Source organism: Hetaerina americana, unplaced genomic scaffold (assembly GCF_022747635.1).
Source record: "Hetaerina americana unplaced genomic scaffold, ioHetAmer1.1.p SCAF_17, whole genome shotgun sequence".
NCBI classification, from domain to species: domain Eukaryota; kingdom Metazoa; phylum Arthropoda; class Insecta; order Odonata; family Calopterygidae; genus Hetaerina; species Hetaerina americana.
This window is the reverse complement of record NW_027286730.1, coordinates 10487522-10502202: the sequence shown is the minus strand read 5'-3', so window position 1 is coordinate 10502202 and position 14681 is coordinate 10487522. Positions and strand designations below refer to the sequence as shown.

Below are 14681 nucleotides of genomic sequence, written 5' to 3'. Positions count from 1 at the left end.
TAATTAAAATAACAGAATATAATTAAAACTGCGCAGACTAAAACGCAAACATAAATTGCTTCTAGATTTTAAATGAAATGCAATGCCAATAGCTTAATTTATAATTCCTTAAACATGGAACGAGTTCAATCAATTTTATAGTTTACGGCACATCATAGCAATTAAAACAAAAAGACTGAAATAACGTTATATTATAGTCTTTTTTTAAATTGACATCCATTAAATTATGACGCAAAAAGGAATTGAAGCGCGCCATAAAAATTTAACATAGGCTAACAAATAAATTCACTGGGAAAATTACGCATGCATTTCAATTTTAGGTGATCAAATTTCTTTAAATCTTGAAAATATTATGATCCTCCTTCATTGCCTAAACACTAACCTATATCATTTAAGTCCAAAAGAGGCAGAAGAAGTGGATTCAAAGAATACTTATTGTAGATATAATGTTGAACGCTAAATTAGAAGGGAGAATATTAGGCATGTGAGGAAGGGGTAGGAATAGGATAGGCATGTTGGACGGAATGAAAGGAGGAAGGAATTATGCGAAAGTGAAGAGGGGTTTATCGCAGTGTAGGGTGTCACGTTGCATAATTTGTCAAGGCTAGGAACTGTAGGGATGTACTTTCTGAGGTCATCCAAAACCCATCTAAAACGGTAGAATCGAATAATAATTATTATGTCTTGTAACAGTTTTGGCTCGCATACCTTGGCCTAAACCAGAGGGAGAACATTACTGGTTCCCTCTCCAATGGGCTACTTAAGTAGTTCATTAGGTTTATTTTTTACCATTCACAAAAACTCCAATATTTTACCTATCAATACTTCGTTAATGTAAATTACTATTATTGCTCAATCAATGTGCAGATAACGATTTCTAACTCAAATTATATCTATAAAAGATGAAGCGTTGAATATTTATCATTTAACATTGAAATAAAGTTAAAATATCAGATGCCCTTAGCCTCTATTTACATTAGACACTTAATTGCAAACAAACGCTCCTATCATGGGTGCATATGCTAATTAAAAATTGGGAGTAGGTCTTTGGAATTATTTTTCAATTGAAAAATGTATTTTACTAAATTCAATACAATTTTAATTGGGTAGAAAAGTTATATTCCATTTATCCTGTGAGATATGTTGGTAATCCCACAGAGGGTATCCGAAAACTTCGATAGTCTGGCTGTACGTATTTGAGTTTCAAATATCAGACTTGAATGGGAGCCTCCTCGAATGCTGGAAAAACTAATTTCCCTCTAATAAATGGTATAAAAAAGTTATACTGATTCTCAACCAGCCGATTACTCTTATTTTCATTTAATAATATTGAAATTTTTAACCATGACTGTGAAGTAGATAAGGCATTCCAGTTGCCCAAATAGTTATAAAAACCCGTTTCTTAAGAACAACATTCATGACAGCAAAGTAGTTAAATATTGTCAACCGATGCATTTTAACGATTGTTGCATTCGCCGCAAATTATTACACTTGATTTTTCTAAACAAAAATATTATCTTAATTTCAATTTACTGAAGTGACTGCTAGTTATAGATAGATATACATACATTCAATAACTAATTTTCATTAGAGTGCTTATTATTTCTAGGCATTTCTCTTCAATATATTTATTACAAAGTGTGTCTCTCGATTTCTACTGCAAATCATTCAAATTAAAATCCTCGGCTACTTGTTTTATCTAAAGCATCACATTGCACGTAGGCGCGCCCCGGATCTTTCTGAACTTCGTGATCGTTTCTCTTTCTTCAATGAAGGAGATATTACCGCTGATTTACAAGTTAGAGAAATGCAACAATTTCAGAATGCATGTGACATTGTATGTACGGTATTTCGTCATAACATCTAGTTCCTTTAAAAGCCCCAAAATTTCAGAGTTTAAGAGGACGCCTCGGTAGCTTAAGTGGCTAAAGCACTCGACCGGATATTGAGGGATCTGGGTTCGAGTCCCAGTCAAGGCGAATGATTTTTACCCTCTGAAATTGTTGCATTAAAATGCACATTAGCGGATGACTCCGTTAAAAGTTACTGTTGCGGCATCTCCCGCAGTTTCTTTGGAATTTGTCAAAGGGAAAACACCATACGTGTTTAAAGTTGGCTTTTAACCTCGTGGACAGTGGCGCCTCGCGCACGACTACGAATGCATGTGACATTGTATGTACGGTATTTCGTCATAACATCTAGTTCCTTTAAAAGCCCCAAAATTTCAGAGTTTAAGAGGACGCCTCGGTAGCTTAAGTGGCTAAAGCACTCGACCGGATATTGAGGGATCTGGGTTCGAGTCCCAGTCAAGGCGAATGATTTTTACCCTCTGAAATTGTTGCATTAAAATGCACATTAGCGGATGACTCCGTTAAAAGTTACTGTTGCGGCATCTCCCGCAGTTTCTTTGGAATTTGTCAAAGTTCGAGAAAGATGAAACGTGGAATTTATTTCTTAGGTAACGCCTATTATTGTGATTAATACCGGCATATATTGGAATCGATACGCCATTAATCAGCATCCAAAAGAGTCGATTGGAAAGAAATAATAAGTAAATTCTGACCGTTTTTGTACTCTGAGAAGCATTTTCTGTCCGATTGAATTGAGAAAGTATCAATTTATTGGAAAAGAAGTGTGCTGTATGCATGCTGTATGCATTGGCTTTTTGGATGAAGAATATCTTGATTGACAACCAAACACATTTTCACTTATCACAACCCATGTCCCGTAATAACTGTCGACCCCGATCTCAGGACAACATTAAGGAGTCTCTAACTTCCGAAAGTTCCTAATTTATAAATGCATTGAAGAGATCCCGAAGGTAATAAATAAACTGAAAGACTATTAATACCTTTAGGAAGGATGACATTGACGTTCATCCGAGAGTAAATGAACGGTTCCCAGGGAGAAAGAGCTGTTATCATTGATATCGAGGACCCTCAAGGTGGTGGTCAAAAAAAAACCTTCCCCAAAGTGCCTCCATTATCGAACTCGGAAAATTCGATTCACGGGGCTGGTAGGGTGTTCGGGAGCAGGTAGTCCCCATGTCCTTGGAAAACCTTACGATCAGAATTCGTTCAACAGTGGTCGCACTTGACTCAACATAAGAAGCTTAAAGGCAACTCACCTCAACGGCGCAGGGTGAAGAGCAGAAGGTCCCGAAGGGCGGAAGGGACAGTGTCGCCCTCTTTCTCCTCGCGAAGAAACGCGCCAAAAACTTGTGCAACACCGCCACCTGGACACAGCAAATCGCGCCGAAGAGTTAGGATCCGATTGCGCACCCGCCGACTCGACTCGCTGATCTCCCGGCGACACACACGGAATCACAGCCCGCTACCCTCCCACCCACCCCCCTCGCGACCTTCCTCCCTTCCGGAGTCGCGCGGGCGGGATTCGAACGCAGAGACGCACAGCACTTTGCCCGGCACGGGCGGGAGGGAGGAATTAAAAAAATGTATATTGCAGTCGGATGGCCACCCCGCCCCGGGCGAGTGGGCGGGGGCGGGCCGAGGAACTAGGGGGAGGGGGAGAAAATCCGAGCCCACGCTTTCTCTCACTCTCTTTCTCTTGGGGTTCCGAATTCCCGGAGAAGTAAAGGAAAAGAGTCGGAGGATATCGTGCACCGAGGGGCACGGTACTAACTGGCGGAAACAAAATACAGGATACGGCGGGGACTTAGAGTTGAGGGGGTGGGGTGGAGGAAGGCCAAGAGGAACGAGTCCTTGTGTGCTTGGGGGGAGCAAGTCGGAGAATTGGGCGCCCGTTTCCTTTCCCGAGGCTCCCTCGTCTTCGTGGTCCGGGACCTCTTTGCAGCTCCGCGCTCGGGATCGAACTGAGTCTCCTCTTACTTGGTACGTTGGTCCAGGCAGGCCGCCGACGGCAGAGCCAAACTCCTCCTCCGCCCCAACCTCCCCTCCCTGGCGTGCCCACCCCCGCCCCTCCCACACGAGAGGTCTCGCCGAACCCCTCCACGCCCTCCAAACCCTCCGTTCCCCCCGCGGAGTCGCACGCACCTCCCGCGCCGTCCTACAAGAGGGCGGAGGGGGCAGTTTTTGCCACACCCCCCTTCCCTTTCCCCTCCTCCCGCCTCAGGCGCCCTCCCTCCAACAGGCCCCTCCTCTCCCGGTCCCATTCATCCCCTCGCTGCAAGGGTCCGATTCTACCCCCATCCCCCACCGCGTTCCCCTTCCTTCACCTGCCCTACCGCACACACCTTCCCTCTCCCATGGGCACCTCCCTGGGGGTTCCTCCACCCATTTTCTCGTTGCAGCAAGAGGAAGGAGAGGGTTTAGAAGGGCTCGTGAGGGTGCGGGACTTTAGGAGAGACCTTGACGGCAGGGAGGGAGGTTCGGAGTTGAGCGTTGTGGGATGGGAGATGTGAGGGTTGATACGACCCCTCACACCCCTGGGGTTTAATCGAGGTTGGCTCGCGTTACAGGGGGAGCACTCGGGTTGGAGTTGAGATAGGGTTTGTCCCCATTTACCCGGGAACAGGTCCGAAAAAAGTTATTTTTTTCAAAGAGCACAGAGAGATTTACAATGCAGTGGGATTGCTTCGATTGTCACAGGGGAGTGGTTTTCTCTCCTCTGCCGGATGAAATAAGACCAAGGGAGACCCCTGTTGCTTTGGATATTTACTGAATGGTATCACATCACAATGACATAATTTACGACTCCAATCAAAGCCAATGGTTCTAAATAAAACCACCCAAAGACACAAGTGCGTCCCCGAGAGCATATTCAGTCATTTTAAAATTTTAATCCAGTGATTGACTACAATAATGATACGTTGCATTCATAAATCAAAACAATTTTCCCAACGTTCGTAATATTTTAAGTAGTGGAATATTTTGCCTGCAGTAATCATGTGCAAACATTTTTCATAAAGTTGCGAACACTTGATCCCACGGCTTAGTGAATAAAAAATGTGGTAAATCCTTGGCATATTTGAATTGCATTCTTAAGTTTCAAATTAAATGAATGCCCAGAAAAACATTAGATCGCAGATACCTGGATTTGAGATGTTTCATGCAATTCATTCTGATATTTATTTTTAATTCAAGTAAAAGTACATTCTATAGCACATATATAAAATTATCAATTTTTCAAAAGATAAAGTCGATGAAAAGTTTGTGATAGAAGTCTTCAGAATTTGTAGTCGCCCATGAAAGTTTTCATATCACTATAAAAGTCGGTTGAATACTCGTTTCCCCATTAAACGAAGCATTTTCATAGCCTGAACTCACATTAATTCACCGTCAAAATTGAAGCATAAAGACTAACGACGCATAACCTCCAACGTGAATTGAATCAAGTCAAGCAAAAATAAAAAAACTTCGCGAAACCTTAAAATCTTCTCTATGTTCTTATAGCTAATTTTCATAGAAAATCAAATTTTTACTGCCGATTAAAGTTTCAAAGCGGATTACATCTGGATAAAGAGCACACATACTTTTAAAGAAGAACGGTGCTTTGGTATATTACTTGCTCTTTACTTATGGCATACCAGGTGTTGAATAAGAAATTTCGTCCATAAACAATACATCAACAAAACGGAAGCAGAGTCCTAGAATATTTAAAGGATATAAATTATGAAGCCTATTATTCACGGGGAAATAAAATGCGGGATCATTTTAGGTACTGCAACATTTTCGTGAGGAGATGAAACTTAAATTAGCAAAAACACTTTACTTGCGGCAATATTTTATTTGAATGCTCAGTTTTACCAAAATAATAATTAATATAATAATATGAAATTTCAAGGCAAAGTATTATTTGTAAAAAAATCCGCGCTAATATTCTTATATAATCACAGAAACTTTTGAATACCCAATATGTATTTCCGAGGACGGCGAGGATTCGTCAGGATTTATAAACCCATTTGGAGAGTGCTGTCCTTCATCACATGAGGCAACATTAATCAGGTGAGGAAAGAGAATGATTCTTTGAAAACACAAACTATGTTATCATTGGCTATTTTCTGTCTTAATTTAACCCGAAAATAAGTTGACTCAAAGACTTAATATTTTCCTATTCAAAAATGTTCCCTAACATCTTGATCGCTTGATACCTTGTATCCCTATATGATGAAAGTATTTCATAATTGGTACACCTTGTAAATTTCATCATCTTTCACTTATTGCTGTATTCCTAAAAACTTCACAAATGAATGCCCAATGGAAAATGACAACGAAGGTGAGCGATGAATCACAAAATTAAATAAAATCCTCCAGCGATGATTCCCAAAATAAATTTAAATGAAATATCACTGGATGAAAAGTACAAACTCACCTATTATGAAATCCTGGTTGCCTCTGACGGTCCGGGTATTCAACGTTGAGTCTCTCTGCTCGTTTAGGCGATGAAATTTTCCGTCTTCTCCGAAGAATCCGTGGTGGGCTTCTAGTTCCACATGAATCACTTCACGTCGTTCGATTAGCAACTCCAAACGGCGCTCATGCTATTACATCCGAATGGGATACGTTCAGCTAACATGCGCGGAAATTGGCCGCCTAGGACGCCAGTTAATGGCGCCGAATTCTCGAGACTCGATCGAATGTGCCCATTCTTGAATTAGAATTACAAAGCTAAGGCCCCAGGACGACTAGAACGACTGACCCACACATACAGGTTTCTGCGGCTTCATATATTTCGCCCAGGGAGCCTTTTGCTCACTCCTTCCACTCTCCGCTCGTGCTCCGTCGTGCAGGGCGTCTATGACGCAAATGTTCATTGGCTAATCATCGAGTATAATGGTGCCTATTGTTGCCACGTTTCCACCGCAAGCACTCATCTTATCCATAATACAAAATTCAACACGCGAAATTTGGCAACGAGCGCATCTTTAATCTAAACTTCAAGAATGGGAGAGCTATAGGGCCCGTTTAACTAAGCTACAGGTCAATTTGCGAGCCTTATAGAAACTGAACCGCGAGTTATATACAAAATTTCACTTCCACGTACTTTAATAACGTGTAAATATGCGTAAATGTGGAATTGCTGTGTTTTGTTTCCTCCTTTACTTCAACTATGAAAGGGTTCTAAGTTTCGCTCGAAACATGAATCGACTAATTGACGTGATTTGTTGAACCATTATCAAATTTGATAATTGTTTTTTTTGAAATTATTAATAAGATATATCTATCTTCCTTTCAACCAGGTATGTATGTATAGTAACTCTTAAATTGGTGATAAATATACTATATTATAAAGCATTCTAAAGTGTTAAAGTTAGGTATCAAATTTCTCACGAAGATTTATTTTTATTGCAAGATCATCAGGGTCTACCTGCTTTACCAAGAATGGTTTTTGCTTGCAAAACAAACAGCAACAGATCCAATATGCGCAGTTATATTTGTGCTCAGCATTTCATTTGCATTTATCTGAAATATTCTTTGAAGAGAGGGCAAACATCACGCATCCGTAGCACCAAAATACCCGTGCGCAAAAACCGTACAAATAAATGAACTCAAAACTCCATACGAGAAGCGACAGGCTTGAATAACCTCCGTAGGCGTACCACCAGAGAACTGATCTCGAAGCAACGCCGAGGGTGGGCGGCGATTGGCAAGGGACGGGCCCATCGACTGGGGACGGGGAGTGTAGTGAGTGCAAGGCACAGGAATGGGTTTTCGGGCTGTGGTGGGGAGGGAGGAAGATACCAGGGGGCGCCAAATGTGATCGGTGCTGGGTAAATAGCATTTCCCAATGATGCGGCAGGCGAGGGAAGCGGCTGGTCGCCGGTGATCGGATGAGACGGTGGCGTCTGGAGCGGCGTTCTGTCACGCGACATCGGAAAAGCGATAAGCGAAAATTCTTGTCGCTTCCAGGTGGAGAAAAAAATGTGAGCTGAAGTCCCTGAGTATAAAAATTCCGGGTACCGAGTGAGCGTACGGATATTGGGGACGACTTCGAATAAAATTCACGTCAGATTAACTTGGTGCTGCACTTATCGTGACATTTCATTGCCTTAATGCCAATAGTGGCGTTCATGACGTCACTCAACTTTTTAATGAAAGGCTACTACATGCGGGCATGCAATGAAATAAAGAGAAATATCTTCTGAAGTATTTTCAATGTAGTATTAGGACAGCAGCCAACGTAACAAGTAGGATTCCGCTTGTAAAGGAGGATCGAATTTTAATTACTTTTCTTCTTATTCGATTGTGTAAATTACAAGGGCGGGAAAAAAGATCCCATGGATAGCATATTAAAAAAAAACTCTTTAGTTTAACCTTACCTGCTGATGGGGTAATTAACAAATGGATCGTCCGTCGTCTTTCTCTCTCAGTGAGGAACATTTTAGGTACCGCATATTTTAAGTGAATGCGTTGAATTATTTTTTTTTCTGAATTTATTACATTTGAATGAATTAACTGTTAATGTTTGTTCCTAATAATAATAAATAATTTTACGCACTTGCGAATATGAACCATTTCTATGGGGCAGTAAAAATTTTAAATCAAATGAGAAAATATACTCTCAAAGGCATTTAAATTGCTTTTTTCACACCCATAAATCTGTCGCACCCTCTTTGGAGAATATATGTAGCAGCTGAGGCTGTAAATATTGGAGTTGAAACGACTAGTCCTTCCGGGTTCTTCGCCATCCACCGCGACTATTATCACCCACATACGCTGCAGTTGATCGAGTTCCGGGGCAAAAGTTAAAAGTCATCAATATTATCCGGCGACCTCTCTTTCAGATGATCCCGACCTTACAGATGATTTTAGGATTTTAGCATTGTGTTAATATAATACAGAATTGCTTCAAGGGGGAAAAATAATTTTAATCCCTTTACTCCCGAATTTTTATTTGTCTTTTTTTATTTTTCGTCTCCTTTTTGTGTTATTTATTTTCATTTGTGGGCAATAATCAATGATCTAAATATCCTGGTAATACTAAGTATTCACTCTTTTGCGTCACATTCAAGGTCGACTGCTCTAAACGCCTACGCCTATGAATGACCGAAAACGAAAGAGTTTCCCAATTTTCCAAGTTATTCCCGATAAATGAGAGCTGATATTAATTTAAGAGTGTCTTAAGCGTTTTTTGTGCCCACGAAAATATGCATTTATTTCGTAGTCAAAGCAAAAGTAGAAAATAAGCATGCATTTCAATATCATATTTTACTTTTAAAGTGATTAGTAATAGGTAGCCATGAGAATCGTACCTTTTTCATCCGCCGGTGTGAATAAACAGATAAAGGTTGGTGCAATATCAGCAGGTGTAAAACTTCCCTCGCAGAAGTCCTGGGTCCGAAACCTGAGCTAGAAGAACTTTTCAATGATATCTTGTCTCCTACTGGTAACCACGAGGCCTTTTGAAGTGGAGGGCGTCAACCGACGAATGAGATGTTATGTTCTCGTATACTACCTTGATCAAAAAGTTCCCGGAATAACCACCGTGTGGCGCTCCCATCGTTCCGATTTGAGTTCTGTTTTTTTTGTTAAATTGGTACATCTGTTGTTGATATTCCCTTTAAATCTTAGTGTCATAACTTGACATTTGCAAAAGTTACGTAGCCAAGAGTACATCTATCTCTGTGTGTGTTGGCGATTTTTTACAATTGCAGAAATGGATTTAAATTTGCAACAACGAACTTGTATTAAATTTTGCGTAAAAAACGGATTTAGTGGCGCACGGACGTTGGAAATGTTGGAAAAGTGTTTCGGCAACGATTCTCTAAAAAAAACGGTCGTTTACCAGTGGCACGAGCGGTTCAGAAGTGGTCGTGAGTCAATCGAAGATGATGAACGCAGTGGCAGACCATCGACATCGAAAGTCGGTGAAAAAATTGATAAAGTAAAAGAAATGTTGGTCAATAACCGCAAATTAACCATCAGAGAAATAGCGGAGGACTTGAACATTGCCTATGGATCCGCCCAAGACATTGTGGTTAATGATTTGGGTTTCCGTCGTGTAGCAGCAAAGTTGGTGCCGAAAGACCTCAATTTCATGCAAAAAAGAGACCGTGTTGACGTCGCAAAAGACATGATTTGCGAGGCTGAATCCGATCCCACATTCATCAAAAGGATCATTACTGGAGACGAGACGTGGGTTTATGAGTACGACACGCAATCCAGACATCAGGCAAGTGAATGGCGTTCACCAAATGAGCCGAGACCAAAAAAACCACGTCGTTTTCAGTCAAAAAAGAAGGCAATGCTGACGGTTTTCATGGATTACAACGGTGTAGTGCATCATGAATTTTTGCCAGAAGGCCAGACAGTAAACAAAGAGTATTATTTGGGCGTTATGAGACGTTTGCGTGAAGCAATTCGCCGAAAGAGACCAGAAATGTGGGCAGAAAACTCGTGGATTTTGCACCATGATAACGCACCGTCGCACAGTGCTATCATTATTCGTAATTTTTTGACGAAAAATGCAACAAATACCATTCAACAGCCACCGAATTCACCTGATTTGGCTCCCTGTGACTTCTTTCTGTTCAATCGAGTTAAAAAACCATTACGGGGAACGCGTTTTAGCAGCCGAGAGGAAGTAATGGAAAAATCGCAGGAAGCACTGATGGACATACCGAAAACCGAATATAAAAAATGTTTCGAGGATTGGATCAAGCGCTGGCATAAGTGTGTTGCAGTCGATGGGGATTACTTTGAAGGGGACAATATAGATTTAGATGAATAAACTTGTATTTTTAATTTTCTGAATAAATTCCGGGAAATTTTTGATCAAGGTAGTATTTGACCCCTTAGTGTCCCTCGTCGAAGGTAGGCCAAGGCAAGCCGATTTCTCTCCACCCTTACCCCATTCTCTGAATATCCTTCTTCTTCCAATTAATTCATTTATCCGTGATGGTGCCAATGATTCTTTCATATTTTCCTTCCCTCAGCTGTCGGTCGCCTTGCATAGTAACTGCTACGCTTTAAAATCATATGTCATCTGTTAGGTTCCGTGTAAAATGCGGCTTCAACAGCACTATTCACTCTTTCAGACCGTTGGAAGTACGGGATTATGCAAGGGTGGTCCCATAAGCTACGGGCCGGATTAAGAGAAGGCTGTAGTTGTTTGCAAAATATCACTGTATTAGAAATTACGCAATCTATAAAGTATATGTTTCAAGTTTGAAGATGCTACGTTGTTTGGTATTTGTTTGGCAGATAGTGAAAGTTTTCAGTGAATTTGTGAAAATAGAGAAAATTGGTCATCGCTATGTGATACAATACCTTTATTTTAAAGGCCTCAGCCCAACCAATATGAAAGCTGAACTGCATTCTACTCTGGGTGAGTCTGCTACTTCGTTTACAACAGTTAAATATTGGGTTGCAGAGTTTAAACGAAGCCGAACGAGCTGTTTAGACGAGCATCACATTGGTCGACCAAATGAGTTGATGACTCTAAAAACGGTGAAGAAAATCCAAAAAGTGATACTGGATGATCGTCGACTGAAAGCGCGTGAGCTAGCAGACACAGTAGGCATTTCAAAAAGTGCGGAACATCGTATAATAACTGAAAAGTTGGACATGAGAAAGTTGTGTGCAAGATGGGTGTCTCGAGCAAAACCAGTGTCGTGAAGATGTTTCAATTGAGTGTTTAGCAAAGTTTCACATCCACAAAGCAGAATGAATATTTGTGCTGTTTCATAACCATGGATAAAAAGTGGGCCTATTCCTTCACAGCCGGGACGAAAGAACAATCAAAACAATAGATTCAAAAGGGAGAACCGCCTCCAAAGGAGGCGAATACCGTTTCATCTACAGGCAAGGCCATGGCGTCGGTATTTCTGGATGCGCGTGGGGTAATTTTCATTGACTATCTTGAAAAAGGAAAAAAACTATCAACGGCGAGTATTATGCGCACGTATTGCAACGTTTGAGTGAAGAAATCAAGCAAAAGCAGCCGCATTTGTCTATGAAGAAAGTGTTGTTTCATCAAGACAATGCACCAGCTAACAAATCCGTTACTGCAATGGCTAAAATTCATGAATTAAAGTTTCAATTGCTACCTCATGCACCCTATTCGCCAGATTTATCTCCCTCGGATTATTTTCTATTCGCAAACTAGAAAAAATGTCTCGGTGGTCAAAGTTTTGCAACCATGAAGAAGTGATGTCGGCAGTTAATGGCTATTTTGAGAAGCAAGACAGTTTTTACTATAAATAGGGTTTCGAACTTATTGAAACTCGCTAGGAAAAGTGTATTGAGCTGAAAGGAGATTATGTTGAAAAATAAGTACATTTTTTCCAACATTTTTGTGTTTTCTTTGTTGGGTCGGGTACTTCTGGGACCACCCTCGTAGCTCCTCCACGATCCTCCATGCTCCATCATGAGAAGTTAAACAATATGTAGCCTTGGGAACAATAGACTCACTGGTGGGCTGTATGCTAAACTCATAAGGATCTGTAATCTTTCGTGGCAGTTTTATTATCCAGTCAGGATTTCTCTGACCATTTTTCGATACTAAAATCAATATTTTTTAAGACTGATTACAAGTCCCCGCATCACATTCTATAGCAGGTTCAGTTAACAAAAAATGGCATATCACATTTGTATCGGTGAATGTTTCAATTCTGATTTACCAATAAGCTATTTACTTTAACAAGGTATACTCATTTACTACGCTATTTTTCTGCAATTTTAGTATGATGTCTTGGGGAAATCTAAGTTTTTTTAAAAGGTCAACAACGCCCATTCGGACTCATCCGAGATTGCATTCATTGTCTGTTCTGTTCATAAAGAAATGAATAACCGTTTAAACTATTTTTTAGCTTTTCACTCAACGCCCGATTCATGAGTTCATGAGCTATCTATTGAGTGGGTGACTTAAGAGTATTTTGCGGTCTGTACTGCCAGTTATTTGTCTTAAAATTAAGGAATTATGGTGAAAATAATGGTTATCTTCCTTGCGCATTAATGTAATTTATAAGGTTAAATGAAAGTTCGATTTCCATTCCCTCAGGTGCATGTGAAATTACTTGTACCTATTTTGAATGAATTCCGTACATTAGAGTTTTTCCTCGCGCCAAAAGAAAAATATCGTAAGTTCAGTATGTATATGCATTTCTATTGATTTAATCTCATATTTTAATTGGGTTGGTGAGACTTTCAAAAATGGGAATCAAAATATTTCTTATAATCAAGAAAAATATTTCATCACTTAGTTCATCTTCCTGGCTTTATAAATATCATATGCACTGAACATTCATCCAATGTGAAAGAGTTGCGTGTTAATAAGTCATATGGAGCACTCGAAAAACGAGTAAATTCACCCGCTTTCGTTCCTTATTATGCGACAAACCCGGAATGCATCCTCGTTTCATAAATGCCGGTGCACGGCGCTGAATTAAGAGCACCTTTAATTAGTTAATTTTCTCCAGCTTCGCTGTAGCCAGTCTTTCACCTACCAAGCAAATTTACTTGCATCTTGGAAAGTTTAATGTCCGGTCTAAATTCACATATTAGATCTCTTCTTAAGAAATTAGCCAATTTGGAGATGTAGTAAATTATTAGGTTCATATTTTTTGCCAAAGAATTTTCACTTTCCAGTACAGTGAACCCATTTCACCCCGTAAACTTCCATATCAATGAACTCCTGTCAATATATTTCTTTCTTCCCATTATTTGCTCGGGAGGAAAGAGAAAATGAGTAATTGGAAAATGTCAGTTGGAATTTGGAAAGAGGATGGATATGCGTGATGCCAAATAAGTAATGAGTTTACAAGTGGAAATGAATGAGGGGTAAAACCAGGATGTATTTGCACGCTTCGTGGATTTTGATACGGTATCCAACAGGGTAAGCTGGCACTATTAATGAACATTTTGCAGAAGATGCTGGAGATATATATGCGACTTATTTTTTAACCTGTAAATATTTCAGATTTTATTGGTGAGGATAAAAAATGGGGAGTTGAGATAGGTAATGCTAGGCTGTGGACTAAGAAGGTTTATTCCATTGCCACCCGTTCTTTTCATTTATTTATGTAGGAAGTGACAAGATAATAAAAGGGAAGGAACGCTGGCTGAAATTAAAGTAGGTGAGACACTCCACAAATCAGATTTTTGGATGATCAAGCGATGGTTGGCCAGCCATCCTAAGGGTTTCAACCTCAGTGCATTGCATAATTAGTTTGATAGGTTTTGGAATGAGAATTATTCATGATAAAAGAAAGATATTGAGATTATTAAGAAATAAAAAGGCCAAAATAAATATTAAAGTTTGAGAACATATATTGGTACTAGTTAAATGCATGCAGTTTACTTACGCTTAGGAATTTTCTCGATAAATATGGGGCAGAGTGGTGGGGATATTAAAATAAGAACTGCGTTAGGTACAGAAGCGTATAAAAAGAGGAAGAGCACCATAATCAAAGATGTATAGAAAATCCTTGCGAGTGAAAACTTAAATATAGAGCGTATTTTTTATTATTGAAAAATATGGTTTTTAAGGCAAGATAAAAAGTGTATATTGGAGACTTTTGAAGTGTGGGTGTACTGAGAATCGAAATATATGATAAACAATACGGAAAACCAACCATGACGTTCTAGATATCTTAAAGGAACAGAGAGTAGGTTGTTATGAAAAATTTGAAGAAGGTAGAAGAAGTAAATGAAGGAGATTAATCAGATGATAAAGAATGTGATACACTGGGGAAAGTTGGGAAAGTGAGAAAGAAGGAGGAATATAATAGGCATTTAGGATGAAATAAAGGGGAATAGGAG

The 14681-nt window shown here is 39.9% G+C and overlaps 1 long non-coding RNA gene across 1 annotated transcript in view; it reads right to left on the bottom strand.

Annotated features, from left to right (window-relative positions):
• Positions 1 to 3321, bottom strand: part of LOC139687147 (uncharacterized) — a 330233-nt gene extending 326912 nt beyond the window's left edge. The window contains exon 1 of the long non-coding RNA XR_011700604.1: positions 3128 to 3321. This is a non-coding gene — a long non-coding RNA (uncharacterized lncRNA). The remainder of the gene's footprint in view (positions 1 to 3127) is intronic.
• Between the last annotated feature and the right edge of the window lie 11360 nt (positions 3322 to 14681).